The sequence below is a fragment of the Mus caroli genome, chromosome 1 (assembly GCF_900094665.2).
Source record: "Mus caroli chromosome 1, CAROLI_EIJ_v1.1, whole genome shotgun sequence".
In the NCBI taxonomy this organism is placed as follows: domain Eukaryota; kingdom Metazoa; phylum Chordata; class Mammalia; order Rodentia; family Muridae; genus Mus; species Mus caroli.
The window spans coordinates 153,937,801-153,956,298 of record NC_034570.1 but is presented as its reverse complement, the minus strand read 5'-3'; positions in this window follow the sequence as shown (position 1 = coordinate 153,956,298).

The window sequence follows — 18,498 nt, the reverse complement described above, 5'->3', positions numbered from 1 at the left end:
ACTATCCAGAGACTACCCCACCCAAGGATCCATCCCATAATCAGCCACCAATCCCAGACACTATTGCATATGTCAGCCAGATTTTGCTGAAGGGACCCTGGTATAGCTGTCTCATATGAGGCTATGTCAGTGCCTGGCAAATACAGAAGTGCATGCTCACAGTCATCTATAAGATGGAACACAGGGCCCCCAATGGAGAAGCTAGAGAAAGTACCCAAGGAGCTAAAGGGATCTGCAACCGTATAGGTGGAACAACAATATGAACTAACNAGTACCCCCAGAGCTTGTGTCTCTAGCTGCATATGTAGCAAAAGATGGCCTATTCGGCCATCACTGGGAAGAGAGGTCCCTTGGTATTGCAAACTTTATATGCCCCATTACAGTGGAATGCCAGGGACAAGAAGTGGGAGTGGGCAGGTAGGGAAGCAGGGCAGGGGGGGGGTATAGGGAATTTTCTGGATATCATTTGAAATGTATATAAGGAAAATATCTAATAAAAAATAAAAATAACAAAATTTTTAAAAAGAACTGAAGTACACTAAACTTCAGAACAGCAGTACATAATGAGCAGTAATACCACTAATAGGTTTAAGATATCTTCTATAGAGACAGGTATCACAGCTCCTACTTGTGATAGCTGTTCCTTGGAGGAAAAAGCAAGGAATCCTGAGTTCTTGGGTTTCCCAGCCCTGTGTAGTGAGATCCTGTCTCTAAAAACAAGGAAATAGAGAGGCCCTTCATGTATGCTTGACTTGGCTGGACAAATGAAGAGTGACAGAGCTTCTCATTGTGGTCATGGAGTCACTGCCCAGGATATCTCTAAACTAGCTGCCAAATAGATTAAAAATTTGAAGTTTTCATGACCCTAATACATATTTATTCCCAAAGAGTCTAAAAATCTATTTTGTATTCTAACGTTTTAGTTTATGTTAGGCTTCTGAGAAACTATTTTGTCTCCACTTTTCAGGTTATAAGGCAATAGAACCACAGAATAGAATGTTCATTGTTTCAATAAAACATGTTCAATATTATAGTCTTATATTTAGAAAAAGTAAACACAAAAAATGCCCAAATGCAATGGAAAAGATTATTTTGATGTAATTGTGGCTGTTAAGGGAACCTATAAAGAAAGGGGGTGGGTCAGAAAAATTGTGATAATTTCTTCCTTGCTTCATTTACCTCAGGCTTCCCTTTCTCTAGGGATGGTATACAATATTTTCCAAAGAAATATGGGGTTTTTCTTTATCAATAAAATGCAGAGGTTACTCAAAGGTTGAGAAATACTGAGGGAAACTCACCAGTCTACAAATCATTCACACAGCACCAGGGACAACACATTCTCCCTGTGAGGCTCATTGGTGAAAACTGATTGAAACCTTTGTAATCCCGTGCTGGTAGTTAGAGACCCAGATCTAATTTGAAGCACTGGAGTTCTCCATGCACCAGAGGTGTCTCTGGAGTGACTGTGTCCTAGCCTTTCTGTTATCCCTTCTCTTAGACAAAATTACTCTTCATAAATGAACAAAGTCCCTGAGTAAAGATCTACTTCTCTACAGAACTGTTGATCATGTGTCCACTTCAGAAGGGAAAACTGAGACTGGGTGTGGTATCCCCAATAATTCCATCAGTCAGGAAGCTCTGAAGCAGGAGGAGTGTGAGGGTAACCTGGGCTGTAACAATTCCCTCTCTCAAAAATAAGCCAACAAACAAACAGATGCAGAAAAAAATAAAACAAGGAAAAAAGGTTGGGGAGATAGGGATTTTTTGGGGGGAGGGTGATTGTTGTTGTCTGTCTTAGTCAGGGTTTCTATTCCTGCACAAACATCATGACCAAGAAGCAAGTTGGGGAGGAAAGGGTTTATTCAGCTGATACTTCCATACTGCTGTTCATCACCAAAGGAAGTCAGGACTGGAACTCAAGCAGGTCAGAAAGCAGGAGCTGATGCAGAGGCCATGGAGGGATGTTCTTCACTGGCTTGCTTCCCCTGACTTGCTCAGCCTGCTCTCTTATAGGACCAAGACTATCAGCCCAGAGATGGTCCCACCCACAAGGGGCCTTTCTCCCTTGATCACTAATTGAGAAAATGCCTTACAGTTGTATCTCATGGAGGCATTTCCTCAACTGAAGCTCCTTTCTCTGTGATAACTCCAGCTGTGTCAAGTTGTTACAAAACTAGCCAGTACATTGTCTTTTTGTTTGTCTGTTTGCTTGATACAAGGTCTTCCTCTCTCTAACCCAGAACTTGCAATGAAGAGACTTATGTTGAGTGCTGGATTACAGGCATGAGTCACCATGCCTTCTGCTGTCTTTCTCTTTGTCATTTTACATAAGCATATGGAGATTTTTTTGACACAGTCTTCCTTTGACCTTTTACATATGTGGGTCTTGTACTGATGTATTGAACTTTTCTATAAGAATAAAGTAATTACTACTTACATCAAGGATCTGGTGTCTTCTGCTATGAAGTCATCCACTATGTTTTTGTTTCTTTGCATCCCTTGGCCATTTGCTCAATGTTTTTGTACTCATTTCTTCAAGTAGCTCCTCATTATATTATATTTGTTGTTTTTAAAAAAAATCATACAAAAGAGAAAAAACACTTTTCTTTAGGTAATATAGACCAATTCAAAATAATCTGCATAACTCTGAAAAACCATATAAATGGTAAGTCTTGAGGTCTTAGCTGCAACTGGATTTCTGATCAGTTCAAGAGAATCTGTCATTAATAACAAGGTGCAGTTATGATCCCCAAATAATAAAAAACATCAAAGGATTCTCAACTTTATATCACTACAACCACTGCTCTTCAAATAAGAACACACAAAGGCTGTGGGTGATTGCTGAAGATTTTGGATGTTGCTAATTGTAGAACTTAGTTAATGATGTCATTCAAATAAAGTTGCCATCATGGCCAGATGGATGGTAGGTGGTATATTCCAGATAACAGTGGAGGCTGTATGCAGCCTTATATAACAGAAGTGCTTTATGGCTTACTAAACATGTTAAATCCCCATAAATAAAGGATGCACGGACAATATTGGAGTGGAGTGTAGCTTGGTTTCAAAGCACTTATCCAGCATGTACAAAACCTCGGGGTCCAGTATTAGTACTACAATAATGAAAATAAAGCCCATGTTTTCTGCCATGGATAGAGATTCTCTATATATGCACCCAAATTGAGCCCCACTCATGAAACCTACAGAGAAGACCTACTCTTCAGGTGTGGCACTAGACGACACAGCTGGGCTCCTCCAAAGACAGCTCAAGAGAAGCTAGAAAACCACTGGAGGGAAATGAAACATTCATATTGTTTATGGAAGCTGTGGCCATCCTCCCCTCCAGTATTCAGGTGGCTGACTCCAAACTGCATCAAACTACTGAGGAATAAGTAATTACTGAGAGAGGTGGCGTTTACTCCAGAGACACCGCCTTTAAAACTACTTGCATGCCTTAGGTTATTGGAATATATGGCAGTGTCTGTAGACTGGCCCCTGGGAGCTTTCTGCCATTTCAATCGCCTTGCAATCCAAATAGGCTTGCCTGTGTTTCAGGCATCCACCCATCATGGGATACAGATGAAGGAAGAAATTATGATTAGGCCTTTTACTGGCTGCTGTTGTGTGTGCCAACTTGACACAAGCTAGAGTCATCAGAGAGGAAGGAGCCTCAGTTGAGGAAATGCTTTCATGAGTTCCAGTTGTAAGGCATTTTCTCAATTAGTGATCAGTGGGAGAGGGATCAGCCCAATGTGGGTGGTGCCATCACTGGACTGATGGTCCTGGGTTCTATAGAAAGCAAGCTAAGAAAGCCAGGAGAAATAAGCCAGGAAACAGCACTCCTTCATCACTGCTACATCAGCTCCTGCCTCCAGATTCCAGCCCTGCTTGAGTTCCTGCCCTGACTTTCTCCGGTGATGAACTATGATCTGGAAGTGTAAGTGGAATAAACCCTTTCCTCCCCACTTTGCTTTGTGGTCATGGTGTTTTCATCACACGCAGCAATAGAAACTCCAAGTTTCTATTACTGAACACCCAGTACTACTTGTAAATAAAGCAGTAATTTGAAAAAAAAAACTGGGTAATGAGGAAAATATAGTAGCAACACCAAGTTCCAAGGCTTCAGTCTATGCTTAATTATTTGCTTCTGAATAATGACTTAAGAAATGTTCTTAGATGTAACAGTACTGCTTACAATTTTTGAAACCTAAAGAAACTTTTCTTGTCAGCAAGCACTTCTTAGCATCTGCAATAGTGTCTGGGTTTGGTGTCTATGTATGGGATAGATCCCCAGGTAGAGTAATATAGCTGTCTCCTGAGAGGCTCTGCCAAAGCCTGACAAATAGAGATGTGAATGCCCACAGCCAACCACTGGACTGAACATGGGGACCCCAATGGAAGAGTTAGAGAATGGACTAAAGGAGTTGAAGGAGTTTGCAATCCCATGGGAAGAAAAATATCAACCAACCCCCCTAGAGCTCTGAGGGACTAAACCACCAATCAAAGAGTACACACGGAGGGACCCATGGCTCCAGCTGCATATATAGCAGAGGATTGCCTTATCTGGCATCAATGGGAGGAGAGGCCCTTGGACCTGTGAGGGCTAGATATGTAGGATAATGCCAGGGTGGTGAGGTGGGAGTGAGTCAGTGGGTGTGGTGCACCCTCATAGAAGCAGGGGGAGTAGGGATGGATGGGGGGGTTGCAGAGGGGAAACCAGGAAAGGAGATAACATTTGAGATGTAAAGACATAAAATATCCAAAAAAAGAAAAAAAAGAAAAAAAAAAGGAATATTAACCTCAGAAGGAACTAAAGCTAGGGGTCTGTGTACAATTTCTCATTCACATGCACTCTCAGAACAAAGGCAAGATCTGGTCCAGTGATTTTTTTTTCTGAAAAAGAGGATAGTGAGTTTCATGAGACTAAGAATTTGCCAGCACCAATGTTTTAGAGTCTTAGATCTAATTCTAGATGAACTTGTGTCTATTAATTCAAAATACTTTATGGAAACAATGCCTGATAAAATCCAAAGAAAGCACAGTGATTTTAGGTTTTTTTTTAAATACCTAGTTCTTAGAATACCTAACCATAAACTTAGCATTCAGATATATCTATCTTATTGTTTAAGGGAAGGAGACAAAGAAAGAGAAAAGTCTTAGAAGAGTCAGTAGTGGCATCTTAAATATTTTTAAAATTAAGAGAGCTCATAACCAAATGTAATTGCTAATGTGAAGTTAAGGAAACTCACATTCTAAATAAATGTGGAGCTAACTGTATTTGATTTACTCAAAATTATGCCCTCTAGAGCCCGCAACACAGTAGACACTTGATGAATTTGCTTGTTGAATGAGTGCAATTCGTCTGAAGTTTTCACACGCCCAGCATATTTCGGCCAGTTGTTGTAAGTCCCACTGCCATCATTGCCATATCCCAGATTCAGCTGCCAATGCTTGGGCCCCAGTCAATTCCCAGAGAAGATAAGCATTAGACCCAGGAGACTGATTTCCCTGGAGCTTGGTCAGAAAGGGTCCTAGTTAACTATGATAAAAACACTCAGCAAAAGCAACTTGGAGGAGGAGGCTTTACTGGAATTATATGCTCTGATTACTGTTCATGGCGGAGGGAAGTTAGGGCAAGAACTTAAGAAGGAACAGAGGCAGGTACCGTGGAGGAAAGCTGCTCCCACTTGCTCACCTACCTTTCTTATCCAGCCCAGGCACAGATGCCCAGGGCCAGCACTGTCCATAGTGGACTGGATCCTCCCATATCAATCAGCCATCAAGAAAATGCCCACAGACATGCTCACGGGACAGTCTGATGGAGGCAATTTCTCAAGCGAAATTCCTTCCTCCCAGGTGTGCTAGGTTTGTGTCAATTTGACAAAAACTAATCCTGACAGAAAGTGAGCAACGAAAAGACACCAAAGGGAAGAAGGGAGGAAAGGCATTACAACTGAAGCCTGTGTAGAAATGCATAGGCTCGCCTGTATCCACAAGTGTTATCTGCACAACAGGCATACCAGTTGATCCACATCGGCTCTCTCCTAGATGTCTGAACAGAGACGTCTCTTATATATGCACGAAAGCTGGGTAAAGTGAGATGGATAAGGCAGAATCAAAGACAAAGTCTGTTCACGGATGATAGATTTTTTTTCAACTACCTGACCCTAACCTGCAGTTAATAAAAGCACTTCTGTGTTTGAAGTCTACCTGGTCCTGATCAGCGTCTCATTTTGTCTTGTTGAATAAATGAAATCAGCAGTGGAGGAAGCAATGACAAACCTGTCTCCATTCAAACAGAATCCTCCCTCCTCTCTTTTGCATATGGGTTTCCAAAGAAGCTCCAAGAGAAGGAGCCGCAATACGATGCTGTGGCTACAGTGCTCTTGTCTATTTAGCCAGGGAAACCACTGGCTGGTCCCCAGTCATCACAGTTTCTAGAGTTCGCGACCAAAGCCACATGAGGGCAAAACCTTCTCTCTCTCTCTCTCTCTCTCTCTCTCTCTCTCTCTCTCTCTCTCTCTCTCTCTCTCTCTTCCTTCTTTTTCCCCTTCCCTACTAAACACAGGATAGGTTCTACGGCCTTCTCTCTTACAGAGAGCATTCTCTCAGCATTCTCTCACAAGCCCCCTTTGTTTCCTGCCCTCTGCCCCATCTATATGCAGCAGCCGCAGCCACCCAGATGTTCTCTATCAAAGACTGAGCCATGCCAGCAAACTTTGGCAAGCGCAAGAGTGCTCTGCGTACTGGCCCTCCAGAAATACCTTTTCCCCCCTCTGATTTCTGCAAATATTTTTAAATGTTAATGGGTTCCACTCACCCACAACCTAGGGGGAGGTTACAGAACAGGGCTCTGTGTGTCCAGAAAATTAGCAGCCCAGGATACTGCTTGGCGCCTGGGTTCTGTCCCGCCCTGAGGCATTGGCTGGGTTCGCCAACCTTCAGCGTTTAAGGTCAGTTTGCCAGCACATTGCCTTCTAGTGACAGAGGTTAGGTGGGTTAGGTTGACAGGAAAGTTCCAATGAGCCACACAGAAATACGTAGCCTTATCTTACTCTCAAGTTTCAAGAGAGCTTGAAGCATCACTAAAAATACTTTGAAATGTTTCTCTCCCCTTACACATCCTTCGTACCCTGTCTCTCTTGTCATACCTTTTCCTGGCTCAGTAAATAGATACAGAATAATTTGACCCAAGCTCTGGTAATTCAGCAAGTCTCTTTGAAGCCTTGGTAGAGATTTTAATAAAATGGAAGCGTGGACTTTATTTGTTGAGGTTGGGAAAGTGATGTGTATTTGAAGGAGAAAGTAGAAGGCTGCTGGTCCATATTTTCCTGAGACATTCTAAGCACCTTACTTGCATAGTGTCACCTGTTTTTGTGTCTCCTTGGAACCAGATGGAGAATAATATAAAGCCACTTGCTGTGGGTCAAATACTTGCATCCTCCAGAATTCATATATTAAAATCCAAATCCTCACTGTGACAGAGTTTGGCAAGGGTATTTGGGGAAATAATAGTTTTTGAGTTCTGAACTAGAGTTGGATTTCCCTCTTCCTCTTCTTCCTCTTCTTCCTCTTCTTCTTCTCTTCTTCCTCTTCTTCCTCTTCCTCTTCTTCCTCTCCCTCTCCCTCTCCCTCTTCTCTTTTCTCTCCCCCCTTCTTTACTTCTCTTTATTTTCATCTATCCATACACCAGAAAGAGGACTCTCATCAAAAATCCAAACTGGATCCGAACTTCCATCCTCGGGAGAGGTGAGAAACATGTTTATTCCTTAAGCCACCTCATTTATGCAATTTTGTTACAGCAGCTGAAACAGACTGAGTCCTTGTTCCTAAGCCTTATTCTGAGAGCCTCACAACAACCCTGGGCAGAAAGTGCTCAGGTGGCTTCTCTTCTCAGCCTCCGTGACAGCTTCAGTTTAGCAAAATTCCCTTTTTCACTTAATAAAATCATGACACTTGGTGTCTGTGGCCCATGTGCATTGTCCATTTTGAGCAGTGGGTGATACAAATAATCACACTGCAACTCCCCACCCCCCAAGTTCCCCAATGTACACTTCCACTCTCCGTGTGTCCACGTGAGGTAGCATTTTATTACTGGATGTTCTGATGAGAAGGAAGATCCGGGTGATCCTTACCAGTGGATACAGGGCTTCATAGCCCAGATGACCTGAAACTCAAAACCAGCCATCCATACACCAGGTCTCTGAGGAGGGAAGCCACATCTTACCATCCACATCATGAGATTTTACTATTCCACAGTTTCTCACATCCAGGACTTCCCTAATAATCACATGTTTTGATTAATCATTACATTTCCCTAAAAGCCCATCAACCCCTCAATGGTGAGTACCAACAATTATTTCTTAGATTCTCTCACTTCCTTGTCTCAAAAATTATCCCCTTCCTTTAAAAGCAAGCAAACAAACAGCAACCAAAAGAACTGGTTGTAGACTGTTGTATTTGACTCCTGTACACTTTTTTAAAAGATTTGATATATATATATATATATATATATATATATATATATATGCATGCATCCCTGGAGAGTGCACCAGATTTCATTATAGATGGTTATGAGCCACCATGTGGTTTCTGGAATTGAACTCAGGACCTCTGGAAGAGCAGCTCTGAGCCTCTGAGCCATCTTTCCAGCCTACCTCCTGCACACTTTTAGTCAAGTGCCCACAATAAAAGGCCAGGTTAAAACCAAAGGTGCAATCTGGAATAAATCCTGCTTGGCCATTCTTTCTCTACTCCCAAATGTAATCAAATCTTTGTAAGGTTGTACTAGTTACTGACAGTAGTAAGCGTAAACTCAGTTCTAACCAGCAGGTTGGGAGGAAGTCCATAGAACCAGCTCTTGACACTTTTGCTGAGATACCCTGAGATAAAGCTTGGATTTTAACTTTATGCTTAGGTATATGAGGTGAGCTTTGTCAATCTTCTTTCTGAAACAAAATTTAGCTAGCACTTAAAACTTTTAGCTAGCACTTAAAAATTTCTGATATAATTATAAAATTGAAATTAAGAAGGATTTCTACTGAGTTACTTTTTAAATAAGCTCTACATAAGTTTAAGAAGAAAGTTGATAAATTAAAAACATAATCAAAGCCCATGGCATAAATCTCTTAATTGGTGGCAAATTAATTTTGTAAAATGACAAAATACTTTCAAATATTTATGTCACTGTTAAACCATTTGGGCTTTTTGAATGTTGCAAAGCCTAATGCACAGAATTATATTTTTGTCAGTCTCTGTGGTTTGACTCACTCTGAGTACAAACTAATAAGGCTCCAGTACAGTAACTCTCTGGATATCAGGAGAGCATAACTAACTATCTAATACATATGTGTGACCTTATTAAATACATTGTACAGAAAGTTTCTCCCCAAACTATATTTAGAACTCTATATGACACAGCTATACCACTTTGGAGTATCTACTGGAAGCATTCCACAAAGATTCTTGAATGTCCATGTCTTGCAAAACTATTCACAGTAGTCTGGGTGTCTCTCAGTAGAACAAGAATGAGAAAGATGTGGTATGCATCCACACTGGAGCTTATTCACCGGTAAAGAAAGATGACTTCATGGTGTTTGCTGCATGGAAGTGGAAATCATGTTAAGTGAAACAAGTGAGGGGCTGAAAGATAAATGTCACAAATCTCACCTCAGCTGTGGATCCTATATTTATTTTTTCTCACTTTATTAATTCTTGGAGAATTTTCTTTCAATGCATTTTTATCATATTTGCCTCTCATTCACCTACCCCATGTCCACCCACCCTCATGCCCACTCCACTTTGTGTCCTTTTTTATAAACCCATGGACTACAGTTGGTGTTGCCCTTGTACCCTTGGATGTGTATGGCCTTCCATTGGAGGGTAGCTAACCCACCAATGGCCATACCCTTAGAGAGCACTGTCTCTCCCTCTCCCAGAACTTATCAATTGTCAATGGCCTGGTAGTTTGGAATTGGACTTCATACCCACCACGTCCCTCCATGGTAGAATTCTGTCTTGAGTTTACATGACTCTTGTACATAGTGTCTCAACTGTTGTGAATTTGTATGAGCAACTGCCTTGCTGTATCCACAAAACACCATTTCCTCATAGTTTCTTACCACCTTGGATCTTCCTATCTTTCTGTCCCTTCTTCAATGATCCCTTAGGAGGGAATAAAATATAGACATCACACTTAGGTGTAAGAATGCTTCACTCTCTTATTCTCTTCACCTTGCACTGAAGATTCTCTGGTCTTCGGCTCTTACAATTGTTCTGGATCCTCACCCATGATATTCCCAAAGCCTTAGATGCTGGAGTTGTTCTCTACCTATCCACTGACACCCACCACCCCTTATTATCTGCATTTTGACTAGTTGAGATGAAGCTTCTTGGATGAGAGGTGAGAACAATGTTTGTCTATGAATTTAGAATTAATATTTAAAATGCAGTTAAAAATATGATTGTCAAGTAAAGTAGTTGTGGGATGTCCTTTTCTAGGATCTGTGACCTCACTAGCCCTGGATATTAGTCTAGTTTTCCAATACAAGGTATACTTTCCCTCATGTTGAATAGGCTTTAAGTAGAATTAGAGAGTTGTTGGTTGCTACTAAGGTGAGTCACTTCTGCACCCCTTAGGCCATTCATTGTCTTACAACTTGGTATGACTCTGGGTTGATGCTCTCCTTTGGATGTGTGCATAACACTGAAAGCTGGTTCTAAGAGGAGGCTTCAGATCAGATCAGATCCATATTCTGTGCCTGAAGCACATGTTACCTCCAGCAGTCGGGGCTTTCCCAGCCCTGTAGCTCCAATAGTAAAGTGCTTGTCTAGCATCCACCCATCGCAAAAGGAAAACTGTAAATATGCTGAAGACATTCCTTAAGGAATTTCACCAAATAATCTTTACTACCACTCAGTTGAAAGTTTTCCTGTGACTTTTAAAAATATTCCTTAAAAATATTAACATTGCACATCATTTCCTCCATCTGCTAGGACTTTGATATACACATAAACAACAAAAATGAGCTTATCATTTGTGTGTGTGTGTATTTGGATATACACATACATACATCTGCATGTAATAATAATAAAGAAAAAGAGGCTATTAATTTGAGAGTTAGAGAACATGGGAGGGGCTCAAGGAAGGGAGGGTAGCTAGAAAGGACTGAGGAAGGGGATGGGAGAGAGAAAGTGATGTAATTTTATTTAAATTAAAAACACATTTAAAATATTGTACCAGAGCTCTGGGAACACTGTTTCTGTGTATTATTCTCACCTTCTGTTCTGTGTTATGTTTCTTATTCTTATTTTACTTTAAGTGAAATTTAAATAAGAGTTCTTTGCTTCCATATATAATTATATGTGCATATGTGTATACATAATCATATATATGTATGTATGTACTCATATACTAATGTAAGTGTGTACATGGCATTTTACATTCTTTCTGGCCTAGGGAGCAATGTAGGGAGTGGGGATTTATTGCTTCTTGACAGATTATTTTTATTAACTGAAGGTAAGGGTGTAGTTTAGCCACATTATTATTTAATCTCAATTTTATTAAAATAATCCAAAAATTATATCTTTTAGAATGGTTCTAAGCTTAAAATGTCCACCCTTTACTATGATCTAAATTATCAATGACAGTTTCACTGTGTACCACATTCATGTATTCAATGACTATAAAAAAAAACTATAAAATATCCTAAATTATTGGTTAAATACAATTTAGATAGGCTGCTTTGTAACAGGACTTGAGAAGATGTTAATTAAGAGCAAAAATCTTAAATCAGGCCATCAGGTTAATCTAAGTTACCAGTTGCAGAAACTTGAGTCAAGTACTTCATCTCTTTATTCCTCAGAACCATTCCTATGTACACCCATGGGAATGGAGGCTCTTTGAAGGATGTCACTGAAAGCTCATTCAGAGCAGAGTACCAGTTAAAAAGTCTTTTATAAGGCACAGGTAGTATCAATCAAAAGTCACTACTTTAATTCTTTATTCAATGTGTTAAGCCAGTCATTCAAAAGTGACATAAGCTGGTGACTGGGCATTTACAAAATTTCTTCAAGCTCTATAAAAGACTAAATACTGTCAAAAGCATCAGGGGCTGAGCCCGTGATTAAGTCACACAGCACTTGCCTAGTTTGGGTTTGATCTCCAGAGCTGCAATAATAAACACTCTAAGACACGTACATGGTACATGTTCTCAGATGGTCTAAGAACACTAGTTCATCTGAGAGAAATGATTAGCACATCATTGCCTTTGATAATTATGGCTTATATCAGGACCAATTTCCTGAGGCTATTCCAATCTGCATATATGAAATAAATATGTGTTCTAGGTCCAACACTAACATTTTTGACTCAAATTCTATTCCTTCTACAAAATCTGAGAGCAGAGCCTGAGCTTTACTGGTACTGAATGGGGGTCACTATGTGGTTCTGTGAATCTACACAACAAATTAACTTGGAAATCCTGATTCATGATGTAAGTGCTTTTAGAAAATCCGTTTTATTCAGAAAATTTAAATCCAGATTTTTTTATTTTGTTCTGTAAATTTTATAAAGGCATTTTCCCAAAAGCATTAAATATTTGATTTTACTTGTTAAGATTTGCAGGAATTGCTTTAAATTTAAAATAAAAAAACTCACAGCTACAGGAACACATTTTCCCCCTTTCATTAAGAGTGAGGAAAAAAAGAATTTTAAGAGCTTTTCCATAAAAATGCTCTAAAATATTCCATTAAAATTAAAAGGCAACTGCCATTTCACACATGGTCAGATTTAACTATTCAAAGTTATTTTAGGTATATCAGTCTCTAAAGACCAAAAATTACCTGAGAGTCCAGCTGTGTTCAAAGGAGATGCTGAGCTCCAAGACTGCCTTCAGTTCCCCAGATCTGATAAAAAAAAAAAAAAAAAAAAAGCTGTTGGGATAGAGAAAACAATAAGAATTCTGTGCACCATATTAGTATTGTCCCTCCCCCAAACCTTCCCTTGATTATAGATTTTACAAGCAAACAATCATCTTCATACCGGAAGAGTTTTTTTTTTTTTTTAAATCATGGAAGTATGGAGCTTGAAACAAAAGCCAATTTCCAATACTCATGTTATCTTCTGAACACTGATTTAAGACTCATAGTATCAACCCATCCTCCAGTATGGTCACTTATACACATATTTAATTAGCCATGCAAACAGATAATTAAACAACCATTTACTTTTTCAAATATCAGGACATGTGAGTTTTAAATTTAAGCATGTTTCTCAGAGATGTATTACTGAATCATTCAAACTTGTACACTATTTGAGTAGATTCCTCATTAGGGTCTCAATTCCCCCCCCCCAAAAAATACAGTTATTTTCCTTACTACTGATGTTCTTAAAATTTTATATTTTGCTGTAAAAAGTTGTCAATAAAGGAAATCTGAGGACTAAAAGATTTTTAAGTACATAAAAAAATCTTTGTAAGTACAGTCATTAAATTTTAAAACAAAAGTATTCACCAATACGCTCTTGAGTATTATCCCTGGGCTGATGTTAGACCCTGATGCAAGTTTTGTAGTGTTTCTGCTTTGCAGTCAAGTGAAAGGTCAGGGAAGCTTTGTGCACCAAGCATATAAATCTGGCTCTATTTACTTAGATTGTCTAACATGAGAAAACCACTTGATTTCAAAAAAACCTTAATGTTTTGTCAGCTCTCACTCAGGCCCACCAGTGAACAACAAGTCAACGATGTTATTACACAAATACATTGTCAATAACAGGTAAGGATAGAGCAACAGCAATGCTATGTTATGCCATTGCAGATCTTTAGAAGGATCCCAGTCAGAGGGACTTTGGCCTCTTCTTTACAACAATTTCTTATTAAATGAGCTACAACACTATCTTAGATGAATACATTCTTCAAATTCAGACACATCTTCAGAACTTCCTTGCAAGCCAGCAGCCACTAGCTTTTCTTCCACCTAAATTAAGGAAGGGGCCATTTCCAGTCCACTTGCTTACTCATTTACTGTGAGCTCAAGTTTGTAGATTGGAAAGCTGCCATGCATTTATGAGAGCCTAAGGGATATTAGATGTCTGTCATCTTTCTCTTACTCCCTCAACTGCACCAAATGCCCTGGCAAAGTTACCACACCTGGACACTGCATTCCCTGCAGAGCACCTTGTTAACCAGAATTATGGAAAACCTGGACCGAGTTCAGAGAAGAACTACTAAAATAGTTAAGTGACTGAAGGGACCAATTTATTAGGAACTCAGAAATGTTTGGTTAAGAGGTAATTATCCTACAAAAGGTGTGGTGACTCTGGCATTAAAAACTTAAATCCAAGCCATACTCAGCAACAGGACTCTGCACTCAGAAATACTTTGAAGATGGGGTCGAAGCTGGCTCTTGTTGGTTCTCCAACCACACTACACATGAGGCCTGGGTGGTTCACATCTAAGGGGAACAAGTATTTCAAACAAGCACAAAAGAAATCACATAAGAAGACACTAGGTTGCTTCTTGGGAAGACTTTGCAAAGATCATAGAAGTTCCTTAAGATGGGAAGGAACAAGTCCCTTCTCTCAGTAAACATTTATAGTGCCATGTCTAAACACTGTGCTCAGTGGAAACTAAGAGCTGCCAAAGAGGTCCACCATGTACAGTGAAGACTAGACATTCCCAGCTAGCCAAAGATGGACACCTATGATCTGCTATGACAGCCAAGGAGACTGGTGAGGTCACAAATGAATGCTGCAGATTTCTTTGGGCTCACCATGAAGAGATCTTATATAACTATAACGTAATAAAAAACATGTCTGTTCTCATTTCATTGTATTCTTCCTAATGATACCACTGTCAAAGATATCATTATTATTTTTCACATGAAACTTATACTCTCCCTAGTCTATTGTTCTGTTAATATATATCTTATTCCAAATCATCTTGAAATGGTTTTCTCTATATCTCAATAGTTTAAACTGCAACACATCATTTTGTAAACATTACCACAAATAGAACTCTTGCAAAGATGATCTGAAGTTTTCTGTAGAATTTTTTTTCTTGTCAGAGTTTCTATTTAAATAATTCCAACCTGTGTTACTCCTAAGTTGTTACTCCAGTTTAATTCTTTAAGAAACTCATTTGCATTTATCTCATCATTTGGAATTTCCTGTTAGCTGTCCTAGATAAAAATAACTCAGCTTAATCCTTATCCTGGCTGCCTCCATTTGACATCATACCTGCAAAAAAATCAAATCTTATCATTTAACCGAAAATAAAAACATTTTATAAAATCAAAAAGTGACAAGCCACCATAATTATTTTTTATCATTAATCATAATCCAGTTTATATGTTTCTTTTTATAAATACTCAGTGTTGTGAATTTTTCAACCATATTTATTATCCGGCAAGACATTCTAGAAGTCACAAACACACATCTAGCCAATTTCTGTTCCAGACAAATCAGAGATGTGCATGGTCATTTTTTATAGCAAGAAAATTCCAAAATGCAGAACGAAGATTGGGTAATGAAGCCAAAACCTTTTCCTTGGTCCCTTCCTTTTCCCTCATCTTACACAGTCAGGGACTGTGAAAATATCCTGAGCCCAAAATAGAGGTGATGTGGTGCCAGATCAGCCACAGCCATTTCCAAGCCAGAGGGGAATTGACAGATACCCCCTTTACAAGTCTAGTGTTTGTAAATATCCAATGAAATGACTTCACTACATCAATTATTTCTGGAGAATGCTGGCAAAAAAGCATGGTGGTTAAATTGAGAACTGATGGAAACTGTTAAACAGGGGAGTTATTTTGCCTAGCAGCTCTAGTTAGTGCTTTTTATATGTTTTCATTTAAAAAAAAATGCTTGAAATACTAGTGCCGTTAAATGGAACTGCTGCTTCATTTGGAAAACATTTTACACGTGTTCCAGTGAAGATGATGTATGGGAAAGAAAAGAGAAATCCAGTTTTCAAGTATCTTCTTAGAGTTGGTATGATTTCTTTATACTACGAATGATGAATTCTGAAATCAAAAGATTATGAGTATAAAGCATATCCCAAAGCCTAAATATCACATTGTCGAAACTCAGTTGTCAACATGCTGTGCTTTCTTCATAGTAAATATTTTATCTGCCACAAACTGTGCTTAGACACTCTCTCTTTGGCTCTCCCAGTAATCACCAGCATTCCTTGTTCCATCCATCCATCCATCCACCCACCCACCCACCCACCCATCCACCCACCCACCCATCCACCCACACATCCATCCATCCATCCATATTAAGGCAGAATCTTAGACATTGTTCCATGTATTTGTAATGCAATAATAAATAAAGCATATTTTCTCATGCACCATTCACCACTGCCTAATAACCATGCATGAGGACATATAAAAATTTTAAGACTACAAATTCAAAGTTGAAAGCTGATAGAACTGTGAATGTTTACCAAAGGAAAGAAAACAAGCTGTTAACTTGTAGCTTGGTATTTGTATACATGTAGGTAAATCTTCATGTATACATGCCTGTGGAAGCCAGAGGATGATGTCATGTGTTTTCCTCTACCACTTTCTACATTTAAAAATGGCTGTGGTTGTTTTGGTTTTTGTGATGATGTCTCTTGCTGAATATCTGCAGCTAGTAAACTTGGTTAGATTGCCTGACTGGCAAGCTTCAGAGATCCTCCCGTCTGTATATCCCCAGAACTGGAGTTACAGACAGGTTCTGCCATGGTTGGCTTATTAAGATGGGTTCCCGACATGGAACTTGGGTCTTCATGCTTAGATAGCAAGTATCTTACTGAGTTATGCATGTCCCTGGGCCCAGAATTTTCTTTTTAAATACCTGTGATAGATAACTGCCATGTTTCCCAACACCAATGACATGAATGCAAATATTAATAAATAAAAATGGAAATAGTTAGGCCATCTGTAACAGTCTAGGGAATGGATTAAGAGATGTTGATAAAAAAATAAGAACAATTTTTAAAAAATCAAGCTAGAAAAATGCCAAGATGAAGTGAAACAGGGAGAGTTCATGAATAAAAATAGTGTTTTATCTTCAAAACTATTTCCTATTTCTCTTCATTATAATACAGAGAGAGAGAGAGAGACAGAGAGACAGAGACAGAGAGAGAAAGAGAGAACAAGACCCTATCTAAAAAAGAAAACAAAATACATCCAACTAAATATTTGCCATAGCTCCTTGGGAGCTAAGAAATCTCATAAACAGGATGTCAGAAGAGTTAGCCTCACAGATCCTGAGCCTATGGTACCTGAATGTGAGTAGAAGCGCAAACTGCAGTGGCTAATTTTGTCTCCTTGCAATTCACATTCTTCAGCTCTAAAACAGGAATAATATTTGAACTACTCTATAGGTATACTAACAAGTCCACTTATGCAGGTAAGTGGAAATGAGCATTAAGGAAATGAGATCAAATAAGATGTCCATCAATGGTTGAATGCATCACAAAAATGTTGTATGTGTACACAATAGAATTCTATTCAGCCATAAATAACAATGAAAATTTCAGAAAAATGTTTGGATCTAAAGACTATATATAGTAAGGTGACTCGGAGTCGGAGATATCACAAGTTCCTTCTCATGTATAAATACCCTCTTCCTTTCTCCCTCTTCTCACCCCACCCTGTGTGTGTGTACATAGAGGACATGAAACTAAAAGGGGACCATGAGGTAGTAAATAAAGAAGGATGATTGAACATATGTCACACAGATGTGTAAAGAGTAGTCATGGGGATAAAGGACCCAAACTGTGGCAGGGCGATAAGGGAGAAACAGAGAAAGATCAATAAAAGCAAATTAGATATGAATACATTGTAACACTTACTATTTTGTGTAATAACTAAAAGTAAACAAATACAAATAGTGTTAACAACTGTATTTTCAACTAACAGGCAAAAGGAGCTGAACTGACACTGTTTCCTTGTTCCGTTCCAAGACGACCAAAACAAAACAAACAAGAATGCATAAAAGAGTGATTTTTTTTAATGACACATACTATATGATATGACAGAGTGAAGGGAAAAGAATGTGGCAAGTTCTATGGCCTACATAGTCCCTATTGTAAGAAAGTTCTCTGTTCTCAGGATGGGGCATGTAGTATCCAACAAAGCCCAGAGGGCCACCTACTTGGGAAGATGGAGTTCAGAATGGGAGAGACCTAGGGTGAGAATGTGCATAGTAAAGTATCAGAAAGTAGAAGGATATCTGAAAGAACCCCAGGGGCCACCAGTGGGTTCTTCTAAGTGTGCACAGAATGTTGACAGACACCAGCAAGTGAAACTACGTGAGGTCAAAGAAAGAACTGCAGCAGACTCAGGGTAGCACACAGCACTCACAACTGCCTGTTTCCATCAGCCAGTGTGCAGAATTTATAAATTCACGGGACTCTGAGGGAGATTTCTCACCTCACTGGTGAGAAATAATTAATCTTTGCTAACCATTTGATAAAAACAACACTAAAGAGACAAAAACTCTTCCCAAGC